Source organism: Callithrix jacchus, chromosome 5 (assembly GCF_049354715.1).
Source record: "Callithrix jacchus isolate 240 chromosome 5, calJac240_pri, whole genome shotgun sequence".
NCBI classification, from domain to species: Eukaryota; Metazoa; Chordata; class Mammalia; order Primates; family Cebidae; genus Callithrix; species Callithrix jacchus.
In genome coordinates this window covers 62,557,751-62,577,391 of record NC_133506.1, presented here as the reverse complement: position 1 = coordinate 62,577,391, position 19,641 = coordinate 62,557,751, and the positions used below count along the sequence as shown (strand labels likewise).

At 49.8% G+C, this 19,641-nt stretch overlaps 1 long non-coding RNA gene across 4 annotated transcripts in view; it reads right to left on the bottom strand.

Annotated features, from left to right (window-relative positions):
- Positions 1 to 19,641, bottom strand: part of LOC118153655 (uncharacterized) — an 87,850-nt gene that overhangs the window by 52,037 nt on the left and 16,172 nt on the right. For all 4 annotated transcript variants that reach the window (XR_013535344.1, XR_013535339.1, XR_013535342.1 and 1 more), the window contains exon 2: positions 19,109 to 19,636. This is a non-coding gene — a long non-coding RNA (uncharacterized LOC118153655). The remainder of the gene's footprint in view (positions 1 to 19,108; positions 19,637 to 19,641) is intronic.

Below are 19,641 nucleotides of genomic sequence, written 5' to 3'. Positions count from 1 at the left end.
CTTGGGTAACTGCACAATCAAAAATGCCTCAAGGTCAGGAACATATACCCAGCACCTACTCCGGTACACAAACCAAACCAGTGCTCACAGGAGTGCTTCATAGTGGAAGCAGCCAGTGGGAGCCCAGAACAGTTGTACAGTTCAAGTGCTACAGGGTTTCTACTTCTGAGGGTAGGCCAAGGACCCAAATCCCACACTGGCTTCCTCACGGCAGGCTCCACCCTAGACTCCAAGCAGAGTGTTCATCCCCAGGAAAATTCTTCAAGAGGAAAAGTTCCACACAGTACTGAAGACGGGCCTACACCTGTAAGCAGAATGTGTGCAAACTATGGCTAATACAGTCTCTGTAGTTTTCAGGTTGATTCTTGCCCTTTTCTTATTCCCAAAAGAAAACACTTCCACACTCACAGCAAACAGGCTGTTTAATGTTTTCTGCATTTAAGTTTGAAAGAGGAAGGATACCGGGGTAGCAGCCCTCTGGCCCTCTTTCTAAGCTTGTAAATCATGGAAGACTTCAAGGTTGCCTCTCTTTTCTGGGACATTCCAATGTAAGTCAATAAGACAGTGAGGGATGAGGGCACATTAAAATCCAGTCTCAAGCCTCACCCCTGCCAAGACTTTGTGTGTCCTGTGGCCACCCAGGTGGACTATGAGAAAAGCAGGGGTGCTAAATCCAAGCATCTGGGGAGGGAAGCTTCTTGGCAGAGCTGTGACCACCTGCCTCACCACAGTGGGGTCAGCACACACCTCTGACCATGCTCCGAATGGGGACTTCTCTTTCAGAACAAGCCTGCAAGGGCCGACGAGCACTGGTCACCACTGCATACCCCTCAAGAGGCCACAGGCTTGTCCTGTGTTGACTAAACTATGCTAGAACTCCTAAGAGCTGTCCATGGGGCCTTGAGCCCTGGAAAATACTGTTCTGTTGCTGTACAACCACACAGTTCTAAACCCAAACTACGTTCCTCAATGCAATCATCATCATCTCCCAGCCCAGGCTTCCGGGAGCAGCCAGCCACTGTGCAGGTGTTAAAGATGGAGCTATGGCCTCTGAAAGTGTTTCAACATCATCAGGACCCAGAGCCATGTCCAGGGAGGTAGCCCAGCCTCCGAAGAACACCAGCTCACCAGCTGGCAGGAAAGCATCCTGTGGGGAGGACACACACCCCAGCTATGGGACCCCAAGGGTAGGTCTGCACCCCTCCCTGCTGGCATTGGAGCTGACCCCAGGGCTTAGGGCATTATGAGCCCTTATGAACTCCATTTTATACCTGAGGAAACTGAGGCACACAGAGACTCAAGGTCTATCCGAGGCCACAGAGCTAGGAAGCGATGGAAGCTGAACGGGAGCCAAGGCCACCCTGGCTCCACATCTGGCCCTGGCCCTGGCCCATGGGACACCCCTCCACAGGTTAGCAGGCCACTCCAGAAAGTAAAGGATGACACAGGTGAATGGTATATTCCCAAGTAAGACGTTCTCCCAGGAGTGGGGGTCTGGTCCTCACCAGCACAGCACTCAGTTCTGCCCCACATCCATGCAGCTGGGGCCATGGCCCCGGGAGGCTGCATGTAGGGGCTGAGGGACTCAGTGCGGCCCCCAAGCACATCGCCCATGAGGCACACATGGAAGGAAGAGCCCTACAGCCTTTACTTCCAGATGAGCCAGCCACAGACCACTCTTCCACAGCACACACCCAGCCTGGCCAACTGTGCAGGAGTTCAAGAAGCTGGCGAAGCTTGCAGACTGTCCTCCAGAAAGACTCTTCCTTACCTGTGCCAAGACATCAAGACTGGGCACAGGCTACCACTTCTACTCACCCCCAAAAAAGCTGGGCCAATAAGCCATCTACTTCAGAGCCTCATCAGTCAGGAACTCAACATAATTTATCATCCAAATTGGGGTACTTGGGCAAGGAAAAGGGATCCTGCTAATTACACCAGGACTGCTGGACCCAGAACTCAGAACGGCCATGCCCACCTGAGCTCCTGCAGACTGCAATTGTCTCACCTCCCAACTGGGCCACTCCCTGCCCACCGTTCTGCTGCTCTCTATGGAGGCAGGTCAGGGATGCCCCTGATGTTTACCAGACACTTCGAGGCCACTGATGCAAAGATTGCAAAGCCTCTAAGAATACCAACAAGGAGACAGAGGCACAAAAGGTGGTGCAAAAGGACAGGAACTCACCACCGTGCCGGGGAGCAAAGGGGAGGAATTTGGGAGACTTCCCTGGGAGTAGGCAAAGGGCAGACTTCAGAAATTGGAAGTCAGGTGACACCGCCTGTGGGAAGCTGACACAGCCACAGCCAAGCAGGCCCCGAGGCAGCAGCGCAGCCTAGAACAGTGGACTGCAATGCCCCTCCTATCGGGGCCAGCATGCTCCTCCAGCCAATGGCCCAACTTAAGCTTGACCAGTGGTCCACAAGGGTGGGAGTCCCTGAGGCCCTTTTTAGGGTCCCTGAGTCAAAACCTTTTTCTTTTGAGATGGTGTCTGACTCTGTCACCCAAGATGGAGTGCAATGGCATGACCTCAGCTCAATGAAACCTCCACCTGCCGGGTTCAAGCAATTCTCCTGCCTCAACCTCCTGAGTAGCTGGGACTACAGGCGCACACTGCCATGCCCAGCTAACTTTTGTATTCTTAGTAGAGACAGGGTTTTACCACTCTGTTCAGGCTGGGCTCGAACATCCTGACCTTGTGATCCGCCCACCTTGGCCTCCCAAAGTGCTAGGATTACAGGCGTGAGCCACTGTGCCTGGCCATCAAAACCGTTTTCGTAAAAATACTAAGACATCCTTTGCCCCTTCTCTCACTCTTTCACGAGAGTACAGTACAGCTGCCCAAAGGCTACAGGACATGCTATGGCTGTAGACTGCAGAAGCTCTAGGAACCCAGCTGTCTTTCATGATGACAGACAGTACAGAGCTCTGCAAAGAAGTGAAAACACGGGGCTATTTAGCAATTTTTTGTTTTAGAAAAGTTATTTTTCAGAATATATGTTACTTACGTGACTACATAATAGGCTTGTTACTTTAAAGTGAATTCATGAATAGTTTTAAATTTTTCAGTTTTAACTTCTAATAAAAGAAATACCGATGAACATAACCCACATAAACTAAAGCCTTCTCGGGGCCTCAATAATTAAGAGCATAAAAGGTCCGAAACCCCAAAAGTTTGAGAACTGCTGACCTAGCCACCCATTCCCCTAGCATGTCCCCATCTTTCTGCACCTCTGCTCGGGCAGCAGCCCTGTACTTCTCAGTTGCCATGGGCCTAAACACAAACATGCCTTTAAGTCAATCTCCTGGTTTCTACTCAGAGTCCTTTCTATCCAACAGCACTACCTTAAAAGGCGACATCTAACCCCAGACTTTCTCTCCGTGGCTGTGTTACATACGGTCCATCTGGAAATGAAACAGACTCCAAGGCACAGGAAGACAGGAAAACCTTTCTCTCAGAAATGCAGACCTCTGCCTTGGTGAGGAGGCCAGGAGGAGGGAATACCTGTTTCCCCAGGGACCTGCAGCCCTCCCTCGGTCCCCACTCCCCACGACCCTGCAGCTTTGCTCCAGGGTCCCCACTACCCATGGCCCTGGAGCTGTCCCCCGAGATCCCCACTGCTAATAGTCCTGGAGCTCTCCTCCCCAGGTCCCCATACCCCACAGCCCTGGAGCTTTCCTCCCAGGGTCCCCACTCCCCATAGCCCTGGAGCTCACCTCCCCAGGTCCCCACTCCCTATGGTCTTGGAGTTCTCCTCCCCAGGTTCCCACTCCTAATAGTCCTGGAGCTCTCCACTCCCCAGGCCTTGGAGCTCTCCTCCCCGGGTCCCCACTCCCCACAGCCCTAGAGCTCTCCTCCCCGGGTCCCCACTCCCCACAGCCCTGGAGCTCTCCTCCCCGGGTCCCCACTCCCCACAGCCCTGGAGCTCTCCTCCCCGGGTCCCCACTCCCCATAGCCCTGGAGCTCTCCTCCCCGGGTCCCCACTCCCCATAGCCCTGGAGCTCTCCTCCCCGGTCCCCACTCCCCATAGCCCTGGAGCTCTCCTCCCCGGGTCCCCACTCCTCACAGCCCTGGAGCTCTCCTCCCCGGGTCCGCACTCCTCACAGCCCTGGAGCTCTCCTCCCCGGGTCCCCACTCCTCACAGCCCTGGAGCTCTCCTCCCCGGTCCCCACTCCTCACAGCCCTGGAGCTCTCCTCCCTGGGTCCGCACTCCTCACAGCCCTGGAGCTCTCCTCCCCGGGTCCCCACTCCTCACAGCCCTGGAGCTCTCCTCCCTGGGTCCCCACTCCTCACAGCCCTGGAGCTCTCCTCCCCGGTCCCCACTCCCCATAGCCCTGGAGCTCTCTTCCCTGGATTCCCACCACCCATGGCCCTGGAGCTCCCCTCCCTGGGTCCATACTCCTAATAATCCTGGAGCTCCCCTCCCTGGGTCCCTACTCCTAATAGTCCTGGAGCTCTCCTCCCTGGGTCCCCACTCCCTATAGTCTTAGATCTTTCCCTGGGTCCCTGCTCCCCATGGCCCCTGGAGTCCTCTCCCTCGGTCCCTGTCTGCAAAGAGGGACCTGAAGGACCTCAAACATAGACACCTTTACTATGCCACAGGAATAACATCCCTGAGCCTGTGGAGAGGATTCAGAAAAGCAGGGGACTCCACTGGAATGTGCTTCTGTCTGTGTTCCCTAGAACAGCTCAACCAGCACTGGCATGAAGGGTAGTACCTGAGCTAACCACCTGGGCCTTGGCTACCACCCCTAAATCATCCCAGGTCACCTCTGTGGAAAAGATGCCATTGGAAAGGGGCCCAGAGGATGCTTTGACTGTATGTCAGTGTTCTCTTTCTTAAGTCAGGTGGCAGGTTCATGAGCATTCATTTTTATTAGATTTATACTGCAAATGTATACTACTTGTATCTTTTTATGTACATCCAATACTACATTCTATTAAAAAATATTACCGCAAGTATTATAGTACATTAGTGGTTCTACAGCACATCAAACTGTGACGATCCCTGGAGGTCATGCTTCAGGGGCCACCTCAGGTATAGCATGGGGCAGGGGGTGGGGGGTCAGGGTGGTGTCATAGCTGGTGCCATTCCTCTTCCTGGTCTTCAACATGAGAACATTCAAGCATCAAGCATCATATATGTGAGCCCCAGGTTTCATTTCAAGCGGCTGGGTGTTCTGCTGCCAAATAAATGAAGCTTGAAAACTGGTAACAGTGACGAACAGCTCAGAGAAGGCCTTTTCCCTCTAGCTGACCCCAAGGTCCTCTGGGGACGACTGTGGGGCACCATGGGCCAGCAGCTCCTAGCACTAGCACTGTGAACACTCCGTGTCTCCCTGGGTTCTCCAGCCTTCAGCTCCCATGCTCCACAGCCCTCCTTCCAATGATGTTTAAGGATTAACTTCCTCTTCCTTGGCAGCTCAGCTGATCTTCAGGTCAGACAAAAAGGAAAGAAAGAAAGCATGCACCTCTGAGCAGCTGAAGCACCCCTGCACCTGCATGGCCCCCTGTGCCATTGCCTCATGGTGGCATTTCATGTGTACGACTCTTGAGGGATACTCCAGGAACCCAGTTTCCATCCTGGACTCCTCTGTGAGGAGCACCAGGCTTTGGGTGGGCACTATTTGGGACTCACCCATAGCCCTCCCACCCAGTAGTCTGCAGGGCTGACATCTGGCTCTAGGTGCTGATGCCAAACAGTTCATTCACAGAACAGCCACAGGCCAGCAAGTCCTCTCCTGGGGTCCACTCAAAAGAGCTGAAAGTAGGTGTTCAGACAAATGCCCACACACCTGTATTCACAGCAGCAGTATCCACAACACCCAAAAGGGTGAAGCAATCCCAGTGTCCACCACCCATAAAAGGAGTGAACTCTGACCTGTGTTACAAGGTGGATGAACCTTGAAAGCATTATGCCAAGTGCAAGACACCACAGACAAAAGGTTACATATGGTATGATTCTGTTTTGACGAAATTTCCAGAATAAGTAAATCCATAGAAGCACAAAGATTTGTGGTTACTGGGGACCAAAGGCAAGGGTGACTGCTTAATAGTTACGGGGGGGTGTCTTCTGGAGCAATGGAAATGCTTTCAACTGAAGAGGGACGGTGGTCGTACAACATTGTGAATGTGCTAGAGGCAATGGAATTGTACATGTTAAAATGGTTAATTTTATGTTGTGTGAATTTCACCTCAAAAAAAAAAACCCCTCAAAATCAAGAAACCACACACACAGTTCACCCCATCATAGCACCAGGGCAGCAAGGCCCACAGCTGCCGGCTGACTATAAACTATCCCCCAACTCCCACTGGGCTCCTGGTCCCCCGCTGCCCACACACAGACCCTGCAAGCCCAGCCCCAGTCCCCGCCCCTGCTCCCCTGTACTCCAACTGGAGGGGGAAAGTCACATTTTAAAAGCCTCTTCCCTGTTTGGTCTTGACAAACAGCCCATGGCCACAGGATTTTTGGAACATGACGCCATTCATGGCAAAGGGAAGAAAGCTGGTGAATGCATGGGGACGAACTTCCGGGGCAACATCTTTGCAAGGAAGTCACATCTTGTTCCTTAAAAAGCTGTCCTTCCCATTCAGAAACAGGTAACACAGAAGTATGGTGGAAGGAGGAGCAAAAAAGGGACAGGAAAGCTAAAAGAGGTCACCCTTCCCCACACACACCGAGGTGGTCAGGCCTACTCCTGGACACTAGGGGCCAAGGGGGTCACACACGGACAGAGAGTGATCATCTCAAGGCCGAGCTCAGCCCTCTCAGGTCATGTGGAGACAGAGGAGGCCCAGAGTCCCACAGCTGGGTTTCCTTCTGGCTTTGCCACCAGAGGAGCTGCCTTAGGCACATTGTATTACCTCTCTACACCCTCTGAGGCTGCTGTAAATATAAATGAGCTAATAGCGACACAGGGCAATTCCTGTCAGCTAAGAATACCACCAACAGAGCAACAACACAATCCCAGAGCAGGCCACCCTTCAGCAATTTCTGTATAAGAAAACCTCCACACCATCGAAGGCCAGGTGCTAGCTGGCTGAGCCCCCTCCTAAGCTCCCAGGCTCACAAGGTTTCCAGGTGGGAAGGGAGATGTGGAACTGAGAAGCAGTGGGCTGTCTGCCAAGGTGACATCTGCCTGTTAGAAGAGCTAGTTCTCAGGCTCAAAAGAAGAGATGAGACTTCCTCTTGTTTAGATCTCATAGAAGGGTCCCCTCAGCAGAGGCTCCATTCCCACCCAGCAAGGGTGAATGACTTGTAAAGGCTGGAGGAGAGGTGGACAGAGAGGCTGGAAGGACCTGCCTGCCAGCTGAGGGGACCCACTCAACACTGGTGACCAGAGGGTCATGAAACGTCCTGGCCAGATATCCCACCCAACCGGTGATTTGGGACTAGACCCGGCTCCCCAGCTCTGAGATCCTCTCTACCTTCCTTGGGCATTTCAACCATGCCCAGCACAAGGATTTTTCCTTCTCAGACAGGTGCAAGGCAGTTGCTCCACGGGATACCAGTGGGATAAGCGTGGCTTCTCTCAATCCCCTCCTACTCCCTTCAAAGTGATTCCTAAAGTTGGGATCTGCTCTGCCCTTCACGGAACCTGCATGACTTCACTGGGCTTGATAGAGGCAGAGAAGTGGCCTCTAAAGTGGCTTCTAATGTTAAATCCTAAACTGATGATGCCTGGCCCCTTCACTTCCTACCCTCTAAAAAAGAAACTTTTTTTTTTTCATACAGGGTCTTGCTCTATCACCCAAGTTGGAGTGCAGTGGTGTGATGTGGGCTCACTGCAAACCTCCACCTCCTCTCACTGGCGATCATTCCACCTCAGCCTCCCAAGCAGCTAGGACCATAAGAAGCATGTGCCACCATGCCTGGCTACGTTGTTTAATTTTGTGTGGAGACAGGGTTTCCCTGTCTTTCCCAGGCTGATCCAGAACTTCTGGGCTCAAGCAATCTGCCCACCTTGGCCTCCCGAGGTTCTGGGACAATAGGCATAAGCTATAGCACCTGATGTAAAGATTCTTAATATCAGTTCAGTCCTTACACAGCAGGCCCTCAAATAATATCATTTCATTCAACATTGATTTGTTATAAAAATGTTGGGAAAAAAGGATTCCTGTGACCACTGTCTGCGTGGAATTTGTGTGCTCTCATGTCTGCATGGGTTTTCTCTGTGTACTCTGCTTTCTTCCACATCTCAGAGATGTACACATTCTTAGATGTCAAATGGCACAGCTAAATGGTCCCAGTCTCAGCAGGTGTGGGTGAGAGGGTGTCCTGCGATGGGACATCATCCTGTCCAGGCTTTGTACCCTTGGGAGAGGTTCCAGACACCTGTGACATTGAACTGGAATAAGTGAGCTGGAAAACGAATGAATGAATACAGGTAACTGTTAACTAAAAATTCATCAAGTCTACAATAATCATACAAATACACAATAATAAACTACGCATTAAGAAGCACCCAGTGCACTCGCCACTTTTGTTCTTGTTTTTGAACTTCCTGGTTATGATAGGAGGTATGCCTTGTAATTATCACTTTGCAGACATTTATTCCTTGATTTAACCCACCACCATAACTGTCATCACTCATTGATTCACCAAAACTTGGATAAATAATGATCTTACTTGTTTTTATTCATCTTTCTGAAATGTATTGAATAGCTCACATGTATTTCTATGTTTAATATTAGAAGTATTTTGGATCTTTATTTAGAAGTTTGGTTATTTTTTTTGTAACCCGAAATATGCTGTAAAAACTTAAATCCTGTTTATATCAATAAGCTTATGATAAAATTGGTTTGGTTGTATGTTGTTTTGCTTAAAGTAGCAGTTTCCAAGAGCCTATCAATGACGATAAGTGAGGACTTACTGTACTTATACATTCTGAAAAATCAAACACACACAAGGCAAAGCAACTTTGTTCTTCCAATCCTCAATGGGCTGACATGAGGAAGCTGCTAGGGTGGTGCAGAGCAGCTCAGTGGGAGAGGAGACAGCCTGAGCTTCTGTTTAATGCACATGGGACAGACAGAAACAGGTTTGAAGGCCAGCTCACTCACAAAATCACGGTGGCTGTTTTCTCAGCAGTAACCTAAGAGGGATTGGGACCCAGCACTCCCTTGCACTGCTCCTGCCCCATCCTGCCCAGGGTCTGGCCCATGGTGGACATTCAAGAGCAGAGGGGCCAGCATGCTAAGTGAGAGCTTCCCGAGGCCAGGATCCATGTCCCACACACAGCTCCATACTGCATGGTTTATGGCTGATAAAACAGATCCCATTTACTAAGCACCTACCATGGAATCCAGTATTTACAAACTCAGCCCTTGCCACAGCAATCTTGTGGTTGCTGAGGGCTTTGCAAGCATCTTCTGCTATCCTCATCAGAACTCAAAGCCATGGGCACTACTGTTATAACCCCCCAGTTTTCAGATGAGGGACACAGATGCTTCAGCTCTAAGTAACTTACACCCATCAGCATGGAAAATGGAGCAAGAATGGAAACTCAAATCTGGGCTCGCTACCATTCCAATTCCCTTGCCTGGGCACGTTGAAATGAAAAGTGGGACTGTGTCAGATTTCTAGGTCAGAGCAGGTCCCCAAGCAGAAGCCATACAAATGCCCTGACTCCCTGCTCTGCCAGGCCCTGAGGCTCCTGAGCCCCAAGTGGCTCACTCAGTCCTGACAGTAAGGCTCTGGGTGTGACATCAGGAGACCCAGGAGGCATGGTCCCTTTCTCTGGCTCAGCTGCGGCTCCCTGCAGCTGCTCCCCCTTCCCTTGGTTCCTTTAGCTATGGGTAGAACCACGAGAAGGTCAGAAACCTTGTATGGAAAATGCGCCATAGGTGCTTGTGGGTCTGTTAAAACCAGTGCCTCGGAACCTACAGAGATCAAGGGCAAAGCTATTTCCTGATTCTGAATTCCTCTTTCACAGGGAAAAAATTGTGCTTCCTGTTCAGAGCTGTGCCAAACGTGTGGCTGCTGCCTAGGCCAGTAGCCCACGTTGGGGATGTGGGGCATCCCGAAGCTGAGGAGAGGTGAAGACCTGGGCGACGCCCTGAGCAACAGCCTGCACCATTCACACACACGCCCCACCACATACCCAAGAACTAAGGAGTCCAAGTTGGGCTCCTGTTCCTGATAGCAAAGGTTAACACTTATCAGAGACAAGGTGGCCAAACAGGACTTCAGGAAAAAAAATGTTCACCTTCCTGTGACCTAGGCAGGTCGCTGAACCTCTCCAGGTCTCAGCGGCTCCATCTGCTAATTGGAGACAATTTCTCACCTGCATAACATGGCGGAAGGGAGGAGAGGATGGGTACAGACAGCCCCAGCAGGTCCCTTTTCCCAGGACTAGGAACTAGAAGTCCATTAAACAGCTGTGATTTATTCTGCAATATTGCAATATATGAATCTCCCTACCACCCATCCGTCCCAAGCCAAACAAAAACACTAAAGCATTTACAAAGCAAAGTGGCCTTCCCAAGGACAGGGAGGATGAGTCTGGAGCCAGGGTACATGCTGGCACGGGAGCTGAGCTCTGCATCACAGCCCCACTGCTGAGCAGCTCAGTGATCTTGGACAGGCCGCTCAACCTCTCTGAAAATTCAGTGTCCCCTTCTCCGAGGGAGGCCTTGCTGCCACCAGCCCTGCTGGCCACCCTTGCCTGCTGAGGCCCGTGTGAAATCAAAGGATATGTATGAAACAATAATAGGCAGAGGTTCAAAGGATCCAGCAGACCCATCCACTCAGTCTTGCTGGAAGGCAGCTCTGACACCAGGGCCACCTCCAGCACAGCATCCAACTGCCAAGCTGAGCCCAAGGGGAAGGAGTCAGAAGGGTTACAGGCTCCAGGCAAAAACCAGGCTCCGGTTTCATGTGAACTAGGATGACCCTGACTGAGAAAACCACTGAGTGGTTTGGAAGATTTCAGTTCCAGCTTCCAGAGACTACATGCCAGTGAATCAACCCCCCTAGGTGCTCTTGCCCCCAATGGAAGTGACAATGCCTTGAGTGCTGGGTAGGGCATGGGGGCTCCATCTCAAACCAGCTGTGAGACTGTCTCAACTGCTGAAACTGGAAAAAGCACAGAATCTAGGACAGAGTGTTTGAACCCGCCCCATATGGCCCCAGAGATGACCCAAGGCTCCCCCTAGGATGACAGGCCCAGCTCCGGGCTTTAGACCGCATTGCCCAGAGCCGCACTGCTCTTGATGAAAGCTTGAAAACTATCCACCTGGTCCAACTGTGTCATTCAGCTGGGAAAAAGCGGCTAGGGGGGTGAGTTTCCCAGGATAAAAGAAGAGCCTGTTTTCTTAGGTCAGATGTTTCCAAATTAGCACCCTATGATCCTCCACGTCCAGCAGTAGGATATCTTTCCCTGTGCCGCGCTGCCACGCTCTCTCCCTCTTTCAAGACTAAGTGGCAGCTTGGGAAGAACTTAAACATTCCGAGTTGAATGCTTTATTTCTGCTAAAGAGCATTAGGGTCCTATTAATCATGAGGTTGCCCAAAGAAAGGCTACTTCCCCAAGAGGCCGCAGCCAGTGTGCTTCCTGGAACATCCCTCACCACGGAGGGGAGCTCCTCCATTCCATCAGCACGCTACTTCTTCCCTACAAACACAAGGCAGGCACACGCTTTACAGGTGGGAGACATAAGTCACCTTCCTGGGTCACCCTGCACATTTGTGCCAAGAAGAAAACACAGGCCTTGCACTATAGTCCTGTGTGACAAGGGACACAGAACTCAGAGGAAAAGGTCGGTAACTGGCTAGAACCCAGCGAAAAAAGCAAGGGTGCAACTACATAACACTGAAACATCATACATCCAATCTAGACAGGGACACATGGACACACCAGCCTGCCCCCCAAGGCCCTCACCTGCTCCCCATGGGACAGTCCTGAAGCCCTGGCCAGCACCCTTCTTGCCCCTAAACTCTGCCCCTGGGCAAGGGGGTCAGGGTCAGAGCCCCGAACAGAGCTTCTAACACACCAAAAGAAGCCACCAAAGACGTGACAGTCAAATAAAGAAACTTCAAAAGTTGGCAATAGACACTAAGGGCCAAGGAGGAGTGGGGACACAAACAGGAGTAATACGTCCTAAAGAAGCAGCACTCCAGGAACCTTCCAACCCAGGGCCTGAGGGAGGGAGGGAAGAAACTCACCACCACCTGTGCCACCCCAGGACTGCCGCCAGGACTGCAGACAGCAGCCACGCCACTGGGTTACTAAGCAGTGGGAAAGTGGTGTGAGCTGAAATGTGCTGTAAGGTAAAATGCGCACATCATAACTTTTTTACATGGTGAAATGATAGTATTTGGATATGTCTGGTTAAATAAAATATAATTAAAATTAATTACACCTCTTTTTCCTTTTTTAACGTAGCCACTAGAAAATCTAAAATTTCGTATGTGGCTTCTAGTATAGCGTCAGAGGACAGGGCTGGTCTAACTGAGGGGTGATACACTGTCTCTGTGCCAAATCTGGCCCACCACCTGCTTTTCTAATACCCCATAACCAAGAATGGCTGTTACATTTTTAAATGGCTATATCCTACACAAACTCCTCGATTTTTGCCTGTTGGCCAGCAAAACCTAAAATATTTACAAGATTCTTTTGAGTAAAAGACTCCGGGATTTGATGAAAGCTTGAAAACCACTGACTTGGTCCAGTTGTGTCATTCAGGTGGGAAAGAGTGGCTTGGGGAAGGAGTTCCCCAGGATAAAAAAAAAAAAAAAGAGTCCCTCAAAAAAAAATTGCCAATCCCTGGTCTAGACTCTAGAAACTATCAGATTTTCACTCTAGGTCACACAAGGAGCAGAAGGCAGGTATGTAGATGAGAAAGAAATTCTTGTACAGAGAGTCCCTGACTTAGGATTTTGAGTTTGTGACAGGTCTGATGGGTTTGCCTGAATGTACCCCCACTGTAAGTCCCCTCAGAAGTCATGGAGCACTTGGAAGTGAATAATTCAGTGGCGTTTAGCACATTTCACAATGTTGTGTAACCAGCACTTTTACCCAGTTCCAAAACATTTCATCACCCCCAAAATAGAACTCCAATCTCATTAGCAGTCATTTCACATGGTCCATCCAACCCTCAGCCTCTGGCAACAACCAATCTGCTTTCTGTTTCTACAGATTTACCTGTTTTGGACATTTTACATAAATGGAATCATACAGTATGTGACATATGACCTTTCCTGCCTGCTTAGCACAATGTTTTCTAGGTTCGTCCATGTCGTAGCATGTCTCAGTGCTTTGCTCCTTTTTAGAACTGAATGATATTCCATGGTACAAATACACCATGACTTGCTTATCTGCTCATTAGTGGATGGACTTGAATTGTTACCACCTTTCGCTATTGTGAGTAGTGCTTTTACGAACATTTCCATACAAGTATTTGTTTGAATACACCTGTCTTCAATTCTTCTGGGCATATACCTAGGAGTAGGATTGCTGGCTCATGCGGTAGGTTCAATGCTGAAGTTTTTGAGAAATCCCCAAACTGTTTCCATAGCAGCTATACCATTTCATTCCCACCAGCAACCCACGAGGGTTTTAACTTCTTCACATCCTCGCCAACATGTTATATATAATTCTAGCCATCCTGACAGGTATGAGGTAGTATCTCACTGTGGTTTCTATTTGGACTTTGCTGATGATGCTGAAAATTTGGTGCTTGGCAGTTTGAAATAGGATTTTGTGTGTCTGAGATTTTTGACAAGCTCCCTGCCAAACAACACACCAACTCATGTTACAGATCTTCTACAAGGGGGAACGTGAAATCTCCCCGTTGCCTCCGAGATACACATTAAGTCAAATCAGGAAGTCCTATGCCTTAGAACTTACACGAATGTCACAGGAACAAAGGAAAGCTGATGAAATGCTTCCCTGAGACCTCGTCCTGGCCTACATCCTCTATATCTGAAATTCCTACCCTGAGGCCCCTGCAGCCTTGGCAGTGGAGTATGGGGCACAGCGAGGGCAGAATCACAACAGGAAGACTAGGAACCCTGGGAGATCAAGACTAAGCTCATTTCCAGATGGGAAAACAGAGGCCTGAGCAATGAAAATGACCCAGCCAAGGTCCCACAAAAAACAGGGCTACACAAAGAACTAGAAAGAGGCTTGTGGGCAGTGGCTCCTTTCACAGAGGCAATGCCTGAAGTTACACAGTCAGCAGGAGAACGAGACACTTCCAGACACTGTTGATCACTTCCAGATCAACACCACTGAAGGCCCACATGGATGTGGAAGCTGAGCACCCTGGGTTCCAGACCTGCTTCTCCCACTAACACCCACCCCTCTGATTCACCTCCCGGCCACTGCATCTGTTTCCCTTCTGCCCGCCCACTACATGGGGGCTCCCTAGGCTGGTTCCTCTATCACTCTATGCAGACTCCTGAGTGCTCAAACTCACTCCCATGATTTCAGCAACCACCTCTACATATAAGACTTAAGAATTTCTACCCAGCTTCCCTCTACTTCCATAAGGTCAAACTTACCATATTATTTTTTACCATTCCCCATCCCCCCAATTTACTCCAAATCTGTTCTCAATCTCTGTTAAAGGTACACTTCTAACTACCCCAGTTTCCTTAACACCGACCTCTGATAAACCAACAGCATCCTGTTCCTAGTGTCTGATTCCTTCCATCCTCACCAGCACTGATCTGGAGAGAAGGCCTTTACTGTAATTCGCCTACTTTAAGAGCCTCCAGTAGATTGGCTGCCTTTAGCCAGAATTATTTTCCTAAAAAACAAGTCTGACAGATTAAAAGACTTAGCATAAAAATAGCTATAAAAGAATCTGAGAAATTATATTACGAATCTTGGAAAGTGGACCTTAAATATGACATTAAAATCACAAACTAAAGGAAAACAGACTTAACTGCATTCATATTATGAAAAAGAAAAATGACCACACATAAAAGACAAGTGACATTCTGGGAAAAAATACCTGGAATATACGGCAAGCATCAGACTAACAGCTATAGCAGGGTCAGCAAACTATGGCTCGCAGGCCACATCATGCCAGCTGCCTATTTTTGTAAATAAAGTTATTTATTTATTATTATTATTTTTAGAAAGAGTTTTCATTTTGTTGCCCAGGCTGCAGTGCAGTGGCACAATCTTGGCTCACTGCAACCTCTGCCTACCAGGTTCAAGCAATTCTCGTGCCTCAGTCTCCTGAGTAGCTGAGATTATAGCCATGTACCACCGGGTCCGGCTAATTTTTGTAGTAGAGACAGGGTTTCACCATGTTGGCCAGGCTGGTCTCAAACTCCTGACCTCAGGTCATCCGCCCACCTCACCCTCCCTAAGTGCTGGGATTACAGGCAAGAGCCACCACGCCCGGCTGTGTTTACTAGAACACAGCCGTACTCATTCGTTAATGTGTTGTCTACAGCTGCCTTTGTGATGAGACGGCAAAGTTGCACAGTTGTCACAGAGACCATATGGCCCACAGAGACTAAATTATATTTACAATTTGGCCTTTTACCAAAAAAGTTTGCAGACCCTTGACCTAAAGCACTTATAAAAAGCTCCTACAAATCAACTGGGGGAAAAACTAACCTCATAGAAAAATGGGCCAGCAATAGGAACAGGCAATCCACAAAAGAAACAAAAATAGTAAATACTATAAAAAGAGGCTCAACCTCACCAGTAATTAGGAAAATTATTAGAGAATTAAATCATTTGATAATATCCAGTCCTGGAAATGTTATGACACAGCCTTTTTTGGAAGGCAATTTCATGGTATCTGAAAAAAAATGTAATGTACTTGATGTCAACCCAGCCATTCTATTTATAGGTATCTGCCCCTCAGAGAAATACTTGCATTCGTGCTTGCACGCACACATACCCAAAAGCATTTATAAGGCTGTTTGCAGAAACATTCACTGTATATGACATCAAAACCCGTAAGTAACCTTGATGTCCATCAATAAGGGAACAGGTTAAATTATAGTACACTCCTAAAGGCCCAATATGCAAAATGGTTCTGGCATATTCATATGTAACACCATGAAAAGAACGCCAAGACATACTGTTACGCAAAAAACAAGAAATATGTCACAGCACAAATACATGCACACAGTTCAGGACAAAAAGGTTTAACTGTATATTTGAGTCCATATGTCACCGAGAAATGCACAGGAAAACTGGAAGATAAATGCCACTGTGAACAGGGGCCTGGGACAAGTAATAAAGGACGGTCACCTATCACTTATCCCAGATCACTCTGAATTCCTGTGAGAAGGCAAAGAACTCCTCTGCTCCAAGCTACCATTCTCAAGGCACCCTCCGCAACATAACCATCCCTGACATTACTGTCCTCGTCGTGTGTTTATGGCCACAGAAGCAGGAAAAATAACATTCACTTCAGAATCATGGCTCCATCCCTGAACTAGGCAAGTGGCTTTCTTTCTCTGGGTTTCAGTCTTCTCATCAGTAAGAGGAAGTGGTTATGTTAGCTGATCTCCAAGTCCCTTCCAGATCTGATGCCCTAATACAGTCCCTGTGAGAGGTTTCTGTGCCTTTCTAGAGGAAAAACAAACAAACAAAACCCACAGCTGAGGAAATAAAGCTCAAACCAAAAAGCTCAGAGAAATGTCTGCTCCTGGGAAGATGACATCTCAAGAGCAAAAGCCGGCTAAGGCTGCTCATCACCTCCCTGGGCCCAGTATCCTCTCCACTTAAACAGGGGTGGCCTCTATGGTGGCTGAGGTATCTTCCAGCTTTGACCATCTAAAATAAGCTCAAGCCTGGGAGGGGCAGGAAGCAGGGACTTGGGGGAGACATGGGAACTGATTAGTTGAGGTTTTCTAATGGAGCCATAAGGATGAGAGTGAGAGGCTGGGGGTGGGGGTGGCGGGGGGGATGCAGAGAGCAGCAGAGAAGCTGTTGGCAACAGCCCTGAGTCTCTCTCCTCTCTTTTCAAGAGCAGTTTCTTCCTGAAAGATCCCAGGAGGTAGAAGGCTGGGCTAATCTCTCCCAGCACAAATAACCCCACTCATTATTTCAGAAACTACCATTCCAGTTGTGCCCTGAAGGTCTCAGGCCTGTTTCAAAACCCACAATTCAACTTTGAATACAGTGAGAGTACAGTATTTTAAGTTTGCCTCACCCAGTAAATCCAATTAATAATCAACAGTTTATTAAAAAAACTTAGCAGATTGTACTCAAACATGAAGATTCCATTCTAGTTTATCTAAGCTTAAGAATCCACAAACAGCCCCTATGAGGTGTAAAGTTACCAATTTTGACAATTGCTTAGAATAACCAGGAAACTTACAAACCTCTGTCAGAACAACCCTTGACCAGAAATTTCTAAAACTGGCAGGATATTTTGGTTTGTTAAACTGTAAGGGAAAAATAATAAAATATCATTTCCTGCTTTTCATAAATGGTCAGTGAAGGAGGTAAGCCAGGGACCAGGATTCCCAATTTACAGATAAGGAAATTAAACTATAGAGGTAAAGGGATTTGTTCAAGGTCACATGGGTGAAAGTGACAGCCCAACACTTGAAGCAAAGTCTCCCAAATCCTCCTCATCACATAAACTAATCCCCCCGCCCTCCACCGCTGGGCGAGGTGGCTCACCCCTGTAATCCTAGCACTTTGGGAGGCTGAGGTGGGTGGATCACCTGAGGTCAGGAGTTCAAGACAAGCCTGGCCATCATGGTGAAACCCCATCTTTTAAAAAAAAAAAAAAAAAAAAAAACTGTTTTTCCCCAAAAAAGCATCCAAATGAGAGGAGTCAAGGTCTCCTTTACACTCCAGAACACCAAGGTAACTGAGTAACTGAGTTCTACCCGTCCCAAGTAGACCTTTCCTAAAGCCCTTGGTATCTCAACCATCTATGACTTTGCAGCCTTGAGTGTTTCCTTAAACTTTTGGGTTTAGATGAAAATAATCTTTTTCCTGGCGGTTGGAAACCTGACCTCAGAGAAAGGCCCCACGCCCCAGGCCATAACCCCTGCCCCACCACCCTACTCCAGTTGGCCATGGAAACAAGTCAAACCCTGGGTGCACTGAAGCAGCATTAAAAACAACCAGGCCCGTTCACTTCAAGCAACCTTTTCAGTCTAAGGGGTTCTTCTGTGACAGGAGTGGCTACAACTAGGTCACACTGGACTGGAATGTGAAGGGAGCTCCCCTGCCCTCACTCAAGCGGCTGAAAGCCCTGAAGAGGATGGAGAAGATGGCTGTGGGGAGGGCACCCAGGCACATCCCAAGGAGGCCCACACAAGGGCTCAGAATCCTAGAACTCTAATTCAAAGGGGTTCCCGAGGGCCACGAGGATTGCAGCCAAGCCTCTTGGGGCCTTTTGGCAATACAAACTCCCCACCTCCCAAATCACTCGGGGTGGGGGTGGGGGGCAGAACGCTGTTTAATGGCTATGACTCTAATGCAGGTTTGGGAGTTACAACTAGTTCAAAGCCCTGTTTGACAGAGAAGGTTGGGAGACAGAAACCAACTTTCCCGAGGACCTATAAGGTCTCCTCACCCCTCAGCCAGTGACCAGTGAACTGGTCCCAGCTCTCCCCTCAACTGCAGCCTCCCAGCCTAAGTTCAAGAGCAAGACCCTCCTCGCCAGACTCAGACACCCTTCACCTCTATCCAGTCCTTGACGGTGATGACGATTCCGAATCAGGGCAGGCTGGGTCCACTAGATGGGAGCCCAAAGTCTCTCCCAACAATCCGCCCCCCGGGGCCACTCTGGCTGGACAAGTCCAAGTCCCGTCCCAAGCAAGACTGAGGGGGCGTCCCCTCAAACGGCATCCAATCCCCAAGCGCTTTGTTTCTACTAAGCGAACCCGGGCGCTTCTGAGTCACCCAAAAAGCATCAATCACACACAGCCGGGCAATGGGAACAGGAAAGGATGTTATTTTTCGGCATACTCGAGGATTTTTCCTTTGTCTAGGCTCTGTCAATGCACTTCCCGTCCCCATCCCCATGCCCCAGGACTCGCGCATTTCCCTGCTCCATTTTTATTTTTCCCGCAGTCCTCGGCGGCGCCCCAGCCCCCGGCCCGCCCAGGCCTGGGCCGCGCCTCTTCGCTGCTCCCGGGACAGAGATGTCGGGCCGGCCCCGGCGCTCACCTGCGTCAGGTCCTCGTCATTGAGCAGATGCGACTCGCGGGGCTTGAAGCACTTCTGACACTTGCTCTTGTTGAAGATGTTGGCCTGGAATTTCCAGCCGTCTGGCGCTCCCAGCGGACTCAGGGCTCAGCGCGGCCGCCGCCGCATCCCTCGCCGGCCCCCCCGAAGTCCGGCCCGGCCTCCTACCCGGCGGGCGGCTCGCTGCACGCGCCGAGGCTCCTACGCCGCCCGGGCCTCACTGCGCGCGCGACGCCCCGCGCCCGCCCGGCAGCCGAGGGTCCCGTGGACGCGGCCTCTGGCCCGCTGCCTCCCGCTGCGGCCCGCCTCTCAGGCGCCGGTCGCCGCCGGCCCGACTAGTCCGCGCCGCCGCCGCCGCCGCGCCAGGAGTTTGAGACTAGCCTGGACTACTATAGGGGGTACCCAGTAACCGCAGAACTTACCACCACTGATATTGAGGGAGCGTCTGCTGAGTTTCTTCACTGTAAAAGAATTGTTTTTCTTCTTTCCATACATGGTGAGACCTCATCTCTACA